Here is a 15,749-nt window from a genome sequence, read left to right as displayed (position 1 = left end):
AGGGATGCTATCACAATGGCACTCTCCCTGCCCCCAGATACAAATGCATTTAATGGAGGAAGTGAGGAAATCTACAAGTTAAGTCATTATTCATTTTATTATTGTATCGCAGAGGAAACTGTGGACAGACAACCTTCTCTCCTTTCATTGAATTTCATGCTGCTGATTCTCAGGGAAATCTGGCAAATTGGCCTGGGTTCCATAAACTTAATCCAATTAGTTATTAGTAATTTTATTAACTAACAATTATCCATTTGTTCCTTCTAAAGACTCTGTCCTTCACTGCCACCACTGCCAAATATTGTTAATTTGATAAATGCAGAAACACAACACAAATTTATTTGCCACACCAGTTTATTTTGATTATGAAGGAAGGAAAAATTAACCCATAAGCCATATCATGAGACATAGCTGCCCACATTTCTCTATGCCCTGCATCCCATTTAGCCTCCACCAAATGCCAGATAAAAGACACAGGAGTCCTGTGAATTCCAGAAACTCTGCAAAGCCACCATCAGAGAGGCAATCTCCACCTCTACCAATGCTGCAAGTGGTGGGATCCAAAATGATGGAGACATTCTTCTCTCCTAACTACCCTTCATTGTTGAGCCGCTTTCAGTGAGGCAGAGTATCACCGCATCGTGCTTCTGTTATAGTGCCTGAAAGGTAGTCATAATACGGTGATGTCCTAGCCAACTCACAAAACGTTGGGGTGGCACAGCCGTTATAAACCTTATCAGGAACCGAACTGTCATCTGGTAAAGAGAAAGAGGCATGGTCACGTGTGTATTTTTTTGTTATTATGCAAGAGAGGCTTAATCCACATTCTGGGATGGAGAGAGAGAGAGGCTCAATTTTGCATTCTGGATCATCACTTCATAGGCTCAACTATATACTGCATAATACTGTAATATGTTCAGGGGAGAGAAACCTGCCCTTTCCCACAAAACATGAAATCTTTTTTCTGGCATGAAGCTGCAAACAGAATAAGAGAGCAACCAACCCACCCTGGCAAACTGTGTTTCTAATCTCCCTCACATTTATTGGCAGTGATACTTACTGTGAACAAGGACAAACTCAAAGCATCGAGTCTCATCACCACGACATCTGAGATTTCTCAACTTCGGACAATCTTCTGGGTCAGAAGCATCATAGAACGGACACCTTAGCCCATTGAAACCATATGCTGGCCCTGCCAAAAGCAATCCATACAATAAACACATGGATCCAGCCGATATATCTCCATAAAAAATCCTAGGCCTCAATTCTATAATCCTGCCAGAGGGTTGCATTAATCATGCAGACAATGCTGATCTGGTTATTACCTTGAATACCTAGACTGAGATGCCAGCAGTCAGACTGCAGGACTTCACCTGCTCTGGATGGTGTGTTTTGGAATGGGGAGAGAGAAGCCAGACAGGCTTCAGGTGGTAGGCCACCAATTTGTGAGCCAGGCCCAGCCCTGGTAGGCATATGTTCCAACATTTCTTGAGAGGACATTGGGACATCTCCCGCCCCAACCCTCCCACAAAAACATGGATATGGCCGGGAAAACCCAGACTTTTGGCAGCCCTACAATATGTTGTTTACTTTGTTACTATGTTGTAAACTATGGTGTCACCTATTGCTGAAGGATATATATATATATACATATATATATATACATATATACATATAGATATATACATTTTTAAAATAGTAAATACAGCTTGTTGTTGTTGCTGTTGTTGTTGTTGTTGTTTGTATTCAATACATTTATATATGTTTTATATACCACAATACAGTCTCAAAGTGGTTTGCCAATTAAAAGTGTGTGTGTGTGTGTGTGTGTGTGTGTGTGTGTGTGTGTGTGTGAAACTGTGAAACTACAATAAAATAATACTCTGGTTTCACCTCAGATCGTATAAATCTTTCGCCTTTTACAAAGTGGTTTGCCAATTAAAAATGTGTGTGTGTGTATGAAACTGTGAAACTACAATAAAATAAAAAGCAATTTTACACATAACTACAATGCAATGCAATAAAGCAATCAAATCTCAAAAGAAATAAAAATAAGATATATTTCATGGAACTTTGAAGTGTCAGGCATAGCCCTACTGGCTTTAGCCCAAACGTAGCAGAGTTTTCCTGCACAGCGAGGAAGCTAGTTGCGGCAGTAATGACTAGTCAGCTAGACTCAGAATAACTATTTACAGGATTTATTAAAAGGAGAAAATAAAACCAGCAGAGTTTCTGCATACAAATAAAAGCAAAATAAATCCTCTTTCTCTCTCTCTCATAACCATACACAGCACTTCTAACTCCTAACACACCTCACATCAAACTGTGCTAGCAATCCCTAGATAACAGAGTTGAGTGCTGCTCGTTAACCAATCAGAGTGAGTAGTTTCTAGGTCAAGCAGACCTGGGCTTTCTGCCAAGAGTAAATTGACACCAGCTTGAGTTAATTGGTGAAGCTAGAATCTGCAAGTTTCCCACGAGAACCAATTAACTGAAACTGAAACAGAAACTGAACACCCCCTCACAGATTCTGCTGAACAATTAACACCAAATACACCTATGTAGGAGATTATTTTTCCAGCAAACCTAAACCCTTGCACATTCGCATGTTCTTTATCTTTGCCAATGGTTTAGTTAACACATCCGCTACATTTTCTTCACTTGACACATAAGTACAGGTGATTACATTGTCTTGTACACAGCAACGTACATTTTGGTATTTTACAGAGATATGTTTTGAACGTGATTTGAAACCCTCTGTTTTACTTAAGGTTATACAAGCTTGATTATCAATGTAAACTTGTACTGGTTCTCCACAATTTACATTTAAATCTGTTAACAAATGCTTGAAATAAATCACCTCGTTGCACAATTCACTCAATGCGGCATACTCTGATTCCGTTGATGACACACTTACAATGTCTTGCTTGCGTGACCGCCAGCTGATTAAAGCTCCACCGACCATTATGACTAGTCCTGTGACAGATTTTCTATCTGGCAAATTTCCCCAGTCACTATCACAGTAGCAACTCAACATTTCATCCTCTGAAGAATTTAATTGTAACATATAGCCAATTGTCTGTTTGAGATACCTCAGAACTTGTTTTACCCCTTTCCAGGCATTTAGTGTGGGTTTTGAGACCAATCTACTTAATATGCCTACTGCATAGCTAATATCAGGTCTGGACCACTGTGCTATATACAATAAACTTCCAATTACAGAGTGATATACATCAGGGTGTTCAAATTCAGGACTCTCATCTATATGAAATGTTTTTATGAAACCTGGATCCATAGGCACCGCTGCCCCTTTGCAATCCTGCATCCTGTATGTAGTCAGTAGTTGTTTAACTTTGTTCTGCTGACTAATTAGGCAGCTGCCATCTTGGGCCCAGCACACTTCCAACCCTAGATATGTCCTAACCGGGCCTAAGTCCTTTTGTACACCCACCTGCAGCATACAATCTTTGCCCCCTCAGGTGCTGCTACTGGTGTAAAAACCTTATGCTCATTCAGAGAGGACATCTCTTCCTCCATTGCCTGTTTCCAGCGCTCTGCCTCCTCTTTTGGTAACTTTAACACCTCCTGAAAACTCTTGGGTTCTGCACTTACACTAAACACATTTGCAGTATCAGGAGAAAAACGCACTGGAGGCACTCCTTTGTTTTGTCTTTTAGATCTTCTGGGAGAAAATTTTTCTTCTGACCCACTTTCCTCCTCAGAACTACGACCTCTCTTTTGTTGCTTAGCAACTGGTCTCTGGCTAACTCCACTTTCTTGAGAGCTCTTATCTGAACTTTCCTCCCCCTCAGACTCTGATTCTCTGTGTCTACCTTCAGAGTCATAAAGCTCCTGGGAAGGTTCAAACCAAACCTCAGTATTGGCATGTAGTCTCTCCCAGCCACTATGTTCACAAAAACTGGCATTCCTGGAGATCACAATGCCATTTGACCCTTCAGCAAAGCGGAAACCTTTTCCCAGCTCCTGGTAACCCACAAACACTAACTGTTTGGTCTTAGGATCTCCCTTCTTTCTCATTTGTTTCGGAATTAATACCCAGGCCTTTGATCCAAACACATGCAAATGGTCAATTTTAGGTTTTTTCTGAAACAATTTAAAGTACGGGGTTGTACCTATGGTTTGATGAAAGAGCCTATTTTGGAGATAACACGCGGTGAGCATGCTCTCCCCCCAATAAGACATGGGCAAATCAGCATCATCAAGCATGGCAAACATCATATCTTGTAAAGATCTGTTTTTTCGCTCTGCAACGCCATTCTCCTCTGGGGAAAAAACGTTCGTTTTTCTATGCCCAATGCCACGCTTTTGTAACCAATCTCTAAAGGCATTTGACATAAATTCGCCACCTCTGTCCGTCTGAATCCTTCTGAGTTTAACAGACAGAAATCTTTCCACAGATGCCACCCAGCCTTTAAACTTAGTGAACACGTCACCCTTATTCTTCATGGGAAAAACCCAAGAATAACGTGTGGCGTCATCCACAATTGTTAGTGAAAAGCGCGATCCACCCCTGCTTACAGCAAATGGACCAATTACGTCCATGTGAACCAGCTGTAGCGGTGACTCACTAACTCTGTCACTTCTGGGGTAAGAGACTCTGTGGGTTTTAACCTTTTTACACACATTACAATCAAGGTACTTGTTACAACTCTTTAAATTACCCCCATCAGCCAATTCAGACATTTTTAGTACACTTTTCCAGCAAGCATGCCCCATTTTCCTATGCAATAAGTGCACACAGTTGTCATGTATAGCTTTGTTATCAGGCTGAGATTTACTGACTACTGCTGCAACTTGAGATCCTGCTTTAAGCCAAAACAAGCCTCCCTCTGACTTAGCAGTGCCTAAAATCTCACCAGCCTTCTTAATAATGCAACTGTCTCCTTCAAAATACACTTTAAACCCAGCTTTTAGCAAACAATCTACAGACATCAGATTGCTCCTTAATGACGGCACACAAAGTACATTTTGCAGGCATTCACGAAGACAAGGAACATAAACTGCACCCCCCGAAATCACTTCGGAAGTACTTCCGTCTGCTAGAGCCACCTGGCTGCGCTGTGCTGAGTTCTTGGAAACAAACAATTCATCTGAATTCACGATGTGGCGAGACGCTCCCGAATCGACCACCCAGACCGCTTGTTTCTCATCAGCAATCTTGACCTCGCCGGTCACCAGCTGAGCCAACTGTTTTCGTTTGAAGAATTTCCTTTTACGCTGCTGCTGCTGATCTCGTCTCTGCTCCTGCACCGGCAACTGAGACTTGACCAACTCCGGAAATTGTCGTTTTAGATGCGCTGAAGACCCACATCGGAAACAACGCCTAACAGCAAACGCTGACTCCTCACCAGTACGCTGCTTTTGCTTCACCTCTGGCACGGCATGAGAACTCCTTCCAAACCGCCCACCAGTAGAAGCCTCTGCAGCCACCGACCTTTCTTGCCTCTTCTGCCATTCTTCAATCAAACGCCCAGTAACGTAACTGACTGATAAATCACGCTCCTGTATGCCTTCTAGAGACAAAACTAAATTATCCCAGCTTTCCGGGAGAGAACTCAAAATAATAGCCACCTTCTCCTGCTGGTCTAACGCACAGTCTCTTTCCTGTAGCGCAGAAAACTTTAACTGTAAACTGTGTAGGTGTTCTTGCATTGTAACCCCAGGCTGTAACGTTGCCTTGTACAATGCCTTGCGAATGAACAGCTTGGAAACCGCTGTCTCACGCACATGGAGTTCTTTAAGTGCTTGCCACACACCTCTAGCTGTCTTGATTCCCCTCACATACGGCAACTGGGAATCTTCCAGCCCCAAGACAATTGTGGCCCTTGCTCTTTGGTCTTTATTGAGGTCTTCATCATCAGGCTTCGTAGGAAACTTACTCACCACTTGCCAGAGACGATCCCTCTGCAGCACTGCCTGCATGCGTTCCGACCACAGCAAGTAATTGGAGTCATTCAGACGCTCAAAAGCCATCTGAACTGGTTGTGAGGCCATCTTGAGAGCGATGTCCCTGGAACCCGGAACCAGCTACTCACGACCACCGAGAGAGAAAACAGGAACCACAGCACCCAGCACTCACACGCTGCAGCTGTTGTCCTTCTGTCCGCTGCGTCACCAGCTCACCACGGTCAGGAACCAGCCAGAGAACAACAACTTCTGGAACTACTGGAACCAACGCCGTTGATGCTGACACCACCGCAACTCAGGCTGGCAGCACAATGCCCATAACCTCATGGAACTTTGAAGTGTCAGGCATAGCCCTACTGGCTTTAGCCCAAACGTAGCAGAGTTTTCCTGCACAGCGAGGAAGCTAGTTGCGGCAGTAATGACTAGTCAGCTAGACTCAGAATAACTATTTACAGGATTTATTAAAAGGAGAAAATAAAACCAGCAGAGTTTCTGCATACAAATAAAAGCAAAATAAATCCTCTTTCTCTCTCTCTCATAACCATACACAGCACTTCTAACTCCTAACACACCTCACATCAAACTGTGCTAGCAATCCCTAGATAACAGAGTTGAGTGCTGCTCGTTAACCAATCAGAGTGAGTAGTTTCTAGGTCAAGCAGACCTGGGCTTTCTGCCAAGAGTAAATTGACACCAGCTTGAGTTAATTGGTGAAGCTAGAATCTGCAAGTTTCCCACGAGAACCAATTAACTGAAACTGAAACAGAAACTGAACAATATTTAGATTCAGGGATCCTTTCCCTCTCTTCAGAGACCCTTTGCTGAGACATCTCCCAACTCACTACACATTACACTGAATTTATGCCCTACATTTACACAAATAATAAAATACCTGCTACTCAGTCAGTATCACAGATCACATTCTGTTTCACAAATGCACACAATCTGCCCAGTCACTCCAGCATCTCTTACTCAAGTCACCATCCCCTATCGTCTGTCACTCCTTCAACACAACAAAAATGTACTTCAAAAACCAAAGAAAGAAAGAAATGGTTCACTTACTGAACCGTATAAAACAATAATGCAAATTGCCACCCATTAGTCACACATATATTCTTGACAACAATTTTGTTACTTCCCAGGTCACAGTCTCCCTTTCCAGACTCTAGTTGGGCTAGTAGGGAGCAAGGAAGAAATGTATTGTGTGTCCAGGCAGAGACCCCCCTCTCCCCTAGGAGACAGGCCCAGAGCAATGAATCATACACGTCAACATTTATTATGATTAAAATGGCCACAACTTTATCCACAGTTTCACATGTAGGAAACTTTGGCTTAGGCATTGGCCATGTATCCCTCTCAGCCCCCCCAGCCAGGGAACTGAGGCACAGCAGAGTTAATTGGATCAGAGGGGGCATTGTAAAATGCATCTTTACATAGCCAGCCCCCACTTCTCCACACAATTTTGGGAAGTTCACCGACAACCTACCATTGTATGGCCAGTGATCCCCTTCACACAAGTCCTGAACCCAGAAAATGCCATCGCAAGGAGGGGTGAGTCACCACTTCAGTCCCCCCCCCCTTAGAATGACGAATAAAGGTTTCTGTCCAAGGCCTAAAACTGCCAGTGTTGTGACAATTCCTACGGGGAAGGTGAAACCTGCAGAGCAGGGATAATTCCTTCCTGGCTCTTCAACAGCAACCATCATAAGACGGTAGCAACACCCACAAACCTGGAAGGAAAATGGTTAAACTGCCACAAAAGGAAGAGATCTAAGAGAGGGTTGGGTGGGTGAAGCTCCAGAACCAACTGTGTGTCCCACGCTGGCTCTGCCCCACTTATAAAACCCCAGAGCAGACCGGAATGAAATTTACTCACTCGCGGTCCGCTCACTTGGCCCGGCCCTAAGTGACACCACAGATTGGCTGGTTTAAATAGGGGTTTGGCATGAACCCCAATGGTCCGCGACTCTTGGATGGCAGGCCAGCTCAGGCCAACTGGCTTGTCTCTAGGGAGATCGGGAGTGCTGCGCGCTGGTCTGCAAATGACACCCAGATGTTTTAGTGGTTATTCATCTCTCTATCGCTCCCCAATCGCCCAATAAATGAAGAATCACCCAGGGGTCATTTGAAGCTCTTTGTCAATAAGTGCTTCAGGCAGGACACTTGCTTCCCCTTTGAGACACAGATGGTGATGCTGATTCTAATCATCTCCCATGTAAACTAAGAAGATGGCTATTGCACTGGAACAGTATCATTTGTCTATCAGCAACCAATGGGGAAATGGGAAACCTCAATGCTATTCATGCTCAGGGATACATAGAGATATATAAATCTAAAAGAATGCAGCTACTTACAGTCAACCTGTATTTCGTTGCAGAAGTAAGTTTGGCAGCAGTAGATCCTATTCTCAAACTCATCTTCTAATGTAGAGAAGCTGTAATTCGTTGAGGGACAATTTGTAGCACATCCCAATTCAAAATCGGATGGTACTGAAGACCCATCTGTGAGCAAGAATTGGAAAGACTAAATCTGCAAAAATTCAAATCACATCTCTCCTTACTGAAATCTAGATGATGTTTTTTTCAAAAAAATTGTCAAATGGGTGACTGAAGAAAATAAAATATGTCAAGCACTGGATTTGCAAGCTAGTGATTCAAGTCATTTCATTAGTAATCAACCAAAGAGTACAACATATTTTCTTATCCATAAGCATGTAAGTATTCTAGGATATTTCCTTAAAAAATTGCACATAAATGGGTCAAGGCAGACTTGGTTTTGCTAAGGGCTCGTAACAGGCTAATCTACCATTCATCTCTACCTAATAATCAGTTAGTTGTTTCAGAGGCCCACTCAAGAACATGCCATATACTATATTTTTAAGAAGCAGAAGAAGAATATATTACTATGCTATGCATTTTTGTGTTTTTATACTGTAAACCGCCCTGTGATCCTCGGATGAAGGGTGGTATAGAAATTTAATAAATAAATAAGATGGTAAGAAAAACTGGCAACCCTGGAAAAAGAGAAGGCTAGTATGGAGGTGGTGAATGTTCACTTCACAGGCCAAGTTTGTAGGAGAAAATAAAATACAATGAAAGAATTAAAGGCAATAAGAAAAGTACAATTAAAAATCACACAGCTTTTAGCACATCAGTTGATAACTGCTGCAACAAGCAAATGTATTGGGGGTGGGAATTCGGGATCGCAGAGCTCCCAAACTCAACATCCCTACTGCCTCTTTGCTTCAATTTGCAAACTAGAAACCAGAGGCCTTCCTCCTGGGCATAGTGGACCAATCGGTGTTAAAGAAGGATAGAACTTTTTTTATGTATGCTACAGCAGCAGCAAGAATTCTCATCACAAAGCATTGGAAGACACAAGATCTACCCACCTTGGAAGATTGGCATATGCAGCTAATGGACTATTTGGAGTTGGCGGAAATGACTGGCAGAATCTGAGACCAGGGAGAGGAGACGGTGGAGGAAGATTGGAAGAAATTTAAAATTTATTTGCAGAAACACTGTAAAATTTATGAATATTAAGGACATTGAAATGAATCGCAGGAGCTTTAGCAACGAAGTAAAATGTTAGATTGGATTAACAATAGATAAAGTAATAGGATATGAATTTGCTAAATTAATTTTTTGAAAAGGGATACAAGAATGGGAGATGTGAGGAAGTCGGGAAAATAAGTTAATTGAAGATGAGAAATTAAGAAAGAGGGAATTTTTGTTTTTTGTTACTACATGTGTTTTTATCTCTTTTTCTTTTCTTTTGATGTGTTTAATGTTTGTATTTTTGTATTGTATTGTTTTTTGTGATTTTGTATTTTCTTTGTCTTTGTGTGTGTTTTTTTATTGTGAAAACTCAATAAAATATTTTTTTAAAAAAACAATTTGCAAACTATATCAGGTTGGTTAATTCACTTAACTCATGATGCTCCAGCAACTTTACATTCCTGTTTATCATTGTGGCCTGTCACTCAGGTACAAGCCTCTATAGAGTTGAAAATCACCCACTGAAGACAACCAGAATGATTACAAAGCACTACCACCCACCCACAGCTCAGATAGCTTTTCCAGGAGGATCCAGTGGTTGATGCATGTAACCTTCTAAGAGGAAATGTATATATGTTTGTTCATGTTGGCTTTTTTTAAAAGAGAGAGATTTGTGTGAAATGTCAGAGTGTGCCTGTCAGGGTTTGAGGAAGTATGGTATTATAATATTGCAGACCTACTTGCCGCAGCATTGCATGAGCCCATGGTGCCCAGCGTGTGTATCTGTGAGCACCGCAGGGCAGGGCAGACTGGGAGAGGGACGCAGAAGATGAAGGAGCCCACCACAGCACCCCAGTAGCCCCACATACTGAGGGAGAAATGAGCTCCAACAGCCATGCAAGGCACAGTGGCAGATGGAGTTCGTTCCTCCCTCGGCTGCAATATCACCACCTCTCCAACGCTTCTGCTCCCAAGGAATGGACTGGTTGCTGCTGCCACCCACACTCCAGCCCCAAAGGCCAGCCCCGTTGTGGGTTCCCTCAGTGAGGGAGCTATAGTGGCAGCACATGGTGGCACCCACTTGAAAAATGTGCCCAGGGCAATGTCCCCCACCCCCGCTACATCACTGCCTACTTGGCAGCAGCTGCTTTGCAGATAGTGAGAAGATGACTTTGAATCTTGCTTCAAAGGGCTGGGTTCAGGTCATTTAATTCTGGTTGGTCAAGGAAACAGCAGACCCCGATAGGCTCATGTTTCTTATCAGTTGGTAGTTAACTGTCAGTGAGGAATTAACACACAGGGCAGTTGGGGAAATCAGTTGAGGGAGGTGTGAGGCAAAGGCCAGAGAATATTCACAGAAAGCATGTTAACAGTAATTGGCTGCCCTGTCTAAAGTCCATAGCTGACAAATTACGCACTCTATTAAATTACAGAGGAAGGGCCCTAACTCACTAGTAGATCATTTGCATTGGATGCCTAAGGTCCCAGATTCAATGACTAACATCTCCAGGTATGGATGGGGGAAATTACCAATAGACAGTAGACACCTCATGTCAATTGGTGTAGACAATATAAAGATTGACCAAGGGTTTGAGTCTGCAGGAGGTAGCTTCCGCTTCCTGTCTTCGTGTGAGCAGGTATTATATCACCGAAACAATGTAATGTATAAACCCTCTTTCATTTCAATGAACAGCATGAATTAAATGCATTACTATTTGCATAGATTAGTGCTATCACACTCCCAGTTATGTCACTTTCTTGGCACTCTCTAAATGTTATGGAATGTGACTCAAAACAACAAAACTGCACACATGCGCAAAGAAAATACAGAGGTGTGTTACAGCACTATGTTATATGCAAGCAAATAATAAGGTGTCACCATGCTGTCACTTACTCCTGCAGTCCCAGTTGGGAGAAAACTTGGAGTACACTAAAGCAATCACTTTTTCAAAGGTTTGGAGGCAGTACCACAACACTCCTCTGATTGCCCTGCATCTTTGTGGTTTGTCTCAAAGTATAGTGGCACCCCATACTCTTTCTGAGTCTCCCAGGACTCAGAAGAGTGTGCTGGTCACCTACATCTCTTACCCTAAACTCACAGTAGGTTCTACGCATGTGTGGATTCTAAAACCCCGGGTGTGGCATGGACTTCCGGGGTGGCGCCATCGGTAATGGCTGCTTCCCTCTAAACTGGAGGGACAGAGCTCCGCGGAAATCGGGTCTTTACCACAACGGCGCAGCAGTGACCCTTTAAAAATCACAGGCGGGAGAAGCCTGTGAACATGGGACTCGGCGGGCGCCCCACCCCAACTCGCAAAGGAATCCACAATCGGGCTCCGAAGCGACGAGGGGGAAGCGACGCGGTGCTGAGAGTCAAACTGCTCTTTCCGTGGAGCGAAGCCGCATAGCTGTTACCGGAGAGCGCTGCCTTCTTCCTGGAAAAATTCGGCATCTAAAAGCATCATTCGTGAGTACATGAAACTGGAAACAATTGGATTTTAAACAAGGACTGGCTGGTAGAGAAGAATTGGACTTAAATTTTTAACTTAATTTGATACTGAAACGGAAAGGTCCAAATAGGAAGTCAGCCTTCCGTTCCTTTGTAGACCGTACAAAGCAAAGACAGAACAAGCTAGAGTCTTGAAAATTACTACCAAAAGACTGGACTTCATCATCTAAAAGGTTAGACCCCCCCTTCTTTTGGCAGGAGAAGGGGGAGCTTTTTCTTTTTGGAACGTTTAAACCTGCCGAAGTAAGCTTAAAGTAAAGTAAGCTTCCACTGTCCTAACCCTGGAGCGGGTGTCAGGACCGACATTTAAAGCTCATTGACCAGAGACAGAAGTTTTGACAGCTAGCTAAATGAAAAGAAACATTGTGATTCCATTGTGTCCTTTCGCATCGTAAAGGAACAAATTTGGACAAAAGTAACAAAACAAAAAAGTAACTTTGTGGCTGGATCTGCAATAGAAGTTTACCCCCTAGAGGGAGAACGTGAAATTGTAGCTGTTTACAGGGAACTTCCAGCTGCTGTAGACTATCTCGTGGGAATTTGACTGGTGTCCTTGAAGCATAATGTATTCAGAAGCACTATTGTGTGTTTTATTTAAAACAAACGCCCAATTGGAAGAATTGCATGAGGAAGTGAATTTGACGACTGACTTGGTTGGGAAATTTAAGCAGACAGTGGAAAATTTGGACCAGGCAGTGGGAAAAAGAATGGAGCTTATCCAGGAATCAAGTAAGGAGTCTGCCGAAATAGAACAGACGAAAGAAGAGGAGGATGTGGAATTTTGGGAGCCAGAGATGGAGTCAGAGAAGGAGGAAGTCGCAGCCCAGCAGGAACATGAGCTTTTGGATTTACCAATTGATTGGCGGAAAAATCAGATTTGGAAAGATAAAGTTTGGTTTGGTCTGGAAATGGGGGGTTGGATTGACCCCCCCCCCCTCCCTGAGCAGGAATTTATGGACTTTCCGAGTCTGGGAATGGGCCGTGAGAGGTTTGGAGATATGGGGACTCCCAATTTTGGAAAGACTGAGAAATGTGACCTTAAATCTTATATGGAGTTCAATATGGACTATGGGAAAGGGGTTGATTTGTTGAAAAGGGTCAATAACACTACCAAGTTGGAGTTCACACGAGGGAAAGGAGATCCAGAAGAAAAACTGTGGAAGGGACAGGGAAGAGACTCAAGGGCCTTGGATATAAGGTTACCAGGTTAATGTGTTAGCTCTATGAGATAAAATGGACTGACAAACCCGGAACCAGGGGGAGGGGACGCTGGATGAAGATTGGATTGTTTCATTCTCTTTATTGGACTACTAGGACTGTTTTATATATTTGATGAACGATAGAAGGATGTTTGAAAGGAAATGGTTTGGCTTTAGTATATGCTGAATAATTTTTTAAGAGACATGAAAAAAGGACTATAAATGGGTAAAAGTCTAATGGTAAGGATTTGCTGAATTAACAATTTGAACTGGAATACAAAGAAGGGAGGTATGAGGAGGTCTGAGGAAATAAGGGTATGGAAGTTATGTTATTGAAAATTAATGTGTGTTTTTATAAGTGTTTGTTATTTTGTATGTTTGTTTTTTGTCTTTATTTGTATCTTTAAAATCTTCAATAAATATCTTTTTTAAAAAACAACAACCCTGAAATTGGAAGACATGTACAATTCAGCAGTCAATTTAAGAAACCTACTAGGAATTAAGGTAACAGGGAAACATGCAAAAAGTCAAAGCAGAATACAAAATAAACCCAAGCACTGTGGCTCTAAACTAAACCAATCTTGGGGGGGCCACTAGGTGGCGCATCGGAAGATGGCTGACAATAACATCTCTCCGACCCACACGAGGTAATTTGGAGGCTATGATGGGGGTAATTAGCCTCCTTAACCCCCCCAGGATTGTGGGGGGGGCCCTTGCCTGCTGTGCCCTATACCACCCCCGAATTTGTGGGGGTGGGGGCACTAGGCACAAAGCCCTCCTGTGGGATTCCGGCTCTCCTGGACGCCGTCCCTGATTCACGCCGCTGGTTGGATTGATCTTTAAAAGAAACAATTTGGACGAGATTAATTGCACATGCTTCAAGGGAAAAGGGGAGTAAAGACTGCTGACCGAAGAGATCTCTGATAACAAGACAAGAATAAAATATGAGAAGATACGTCAAGATACAGTAATGACAAATGGGGGAGGGGGAAGAAAACCTGCCTTCCTTTTTTTCATGTGATTTAACAAGAATCTCCTCCCCTAATGAGTCAGAAATTAAGGACTTAAGCTGTGGATTTAAGGCTGTGTGGAGATAAACTTTCGATCCAAAGCAATGTTTCAAGATGAAGCTGAAAAGCTAAGAGTTTTGGAATGACGCAGTTAAAAATGCCATCGCCATTTTGGGAGGCATTGTTGGAGCTCTTGGATCTGGGAGGAGAAAGAGAGAAATAGAGTTGTTTACATATCGTGGATCAACTCCTCGGTGGGACTTAAGAGCAACAAATGCCAAAATTTACAATGGAAAGAGTGATGTTATCTACGAAGGAGATATATGGAAACCATCTGGACTTAGTGGAGGAATGGGAAATTCACACAGGATTATTATACTTGTTATCGGCTTAAGGAAACCAACAGAAGAGATCGTAAAGGAAAAAGAGAAATTATATGAATAAGATATGATGTGGAAACACCAAGATAAGACTGGATAGAATTATAAACTTTGTTTGGATTGATTGGGACTGATTGGGACATTAACGCAGTAATAAGAAGATGATCTGAATCCCCCTTTGGGTCTTGAAGTATGGGTTACCCCAACAAAATTTAAAAAATTGGCTTTGTAATTTGGAATTTATACGATGTGATTGAATTTGATGTGATTGGCCAGTTAATAAAAATTATTAAAAAAACAAAACTAAACCAATCTTAACCAAAACACATCATTTGTTGTTCAGGTTTACTCACAAAGAATCATCATTTTTTAGAAGATTCCATCTTGGAGCCACAGTGCTGGAAAGGCAACTGGATCCCCTCCTGTTGGAAGGGGAACAAACTGCAAGAAGCAGCTCAGTTTTTTAAAGGCCCACTCCTCTCTTATGGGAACGGAGAAGCCTTAGCTATTTCTGATCAAGTTTCTTTGGTCCCTCAAATAGGCCCTTTAAGTATCCTCTTTGCTAAGAAGAGGCTTGACTCAGAATTGATGTGCAGCTCAGGCTCTTTCTTCACAGCATGTTTCCTGGCTGAATTTCTTGGGCTCCAGAAAGAGAAATCTTCCAGATGTACTCAAATTCCTTGAAGAAAGCAAGCCCATTATATGTCAACACACTCCACAGGGTCTTCTGGGGAGAATCACAGGCCTGATTCATGTGTACACTCACCTCAATTCATCTCCAGTTCTTTGGTTGTCCAGCACTTAATTACTCACCTGAATGCATGAAAGGTCATCCCTAGATACTCCAGGGACCAAATGGTGGACCTACACACCCAATTTTAATTAAACAGAAAAGACATACTCACTTAAAAAGCCCTTGACATAATGTTGAAGGCAAAAGCCGTTGTCAATTTTGCAAAAACTCATGTAACCCTTGGAACACGTTAGATTTGCCACTTCTGTGAGGAGAGATGAAGAAACATTCAGTGGCACCACAAAGTTGCTCATTCCATGAGAAACGGCATCTACATTCACGGTTAGAAATATGACCATGAGCTCAACCTTTGTTGGATATAATCCAACAAACGAAATAGAAGCAGCTCTCATCAACTCAGGATCTACTTGCAATAGTGGGTCATGTGGGATGAAAGCATCCAAAACGCTAAATAATGCTCGCAAGGTCTGTA

At 42.6% G+C, this 15,749-nt stretch overlaps 1 long non-coding RNA gene across 5 annotated transcripts; it reads right to left on the bottom strand.

The window, feature by feature from the left end:
- Positions 1 to 336: 336 nt before the first annotated feature.
- Positions 337 to 14,898, bottom strand: LOC308590623. 5 transcript variants are annotated; one of them, XR_014009805.1, is made up of 4 exons: positions 14,877 to 14,898; positions 8,283 to 8,429; positions 1,061 to 1,192; positions 337 to 755 (listed from the first exon to the last, which is right to left on the bottom strand). It is a non-coding gene; the product is annotated as an uncharacterized lncRNA (long non-coding RNA). The 5 variants fall into 5 exon arrangements; XR_014009806.1 differs by lacking the exon at positions 14,877 to 14,898 and adding an exon at positions 11,320 to 11,428; XR_014009807.1 differs by lacking the exon at positions 14,877 to 14,898 and adding an exon at positions 10,162 to 10,716.
- Positions 14,899 to 15,749: the final 851 nt, after the last annotated feature.

Source organism: Podarcis bocagei, assembly GCF_964188305.1.
Source record: "Podarcis bocagei genome assembly, chromosome: 7".
NCBI lineage: Eukaryota > Metazoa > Chordata > Lepidosauria > Squamata > Lacertidae > Podarcis > Podarcis bocagei.
The sequence above is the reverse complement of the archived record's forward strand: the minus strand, read 5'-3'. Positions and strand labels throughout refer to the sequence as shown.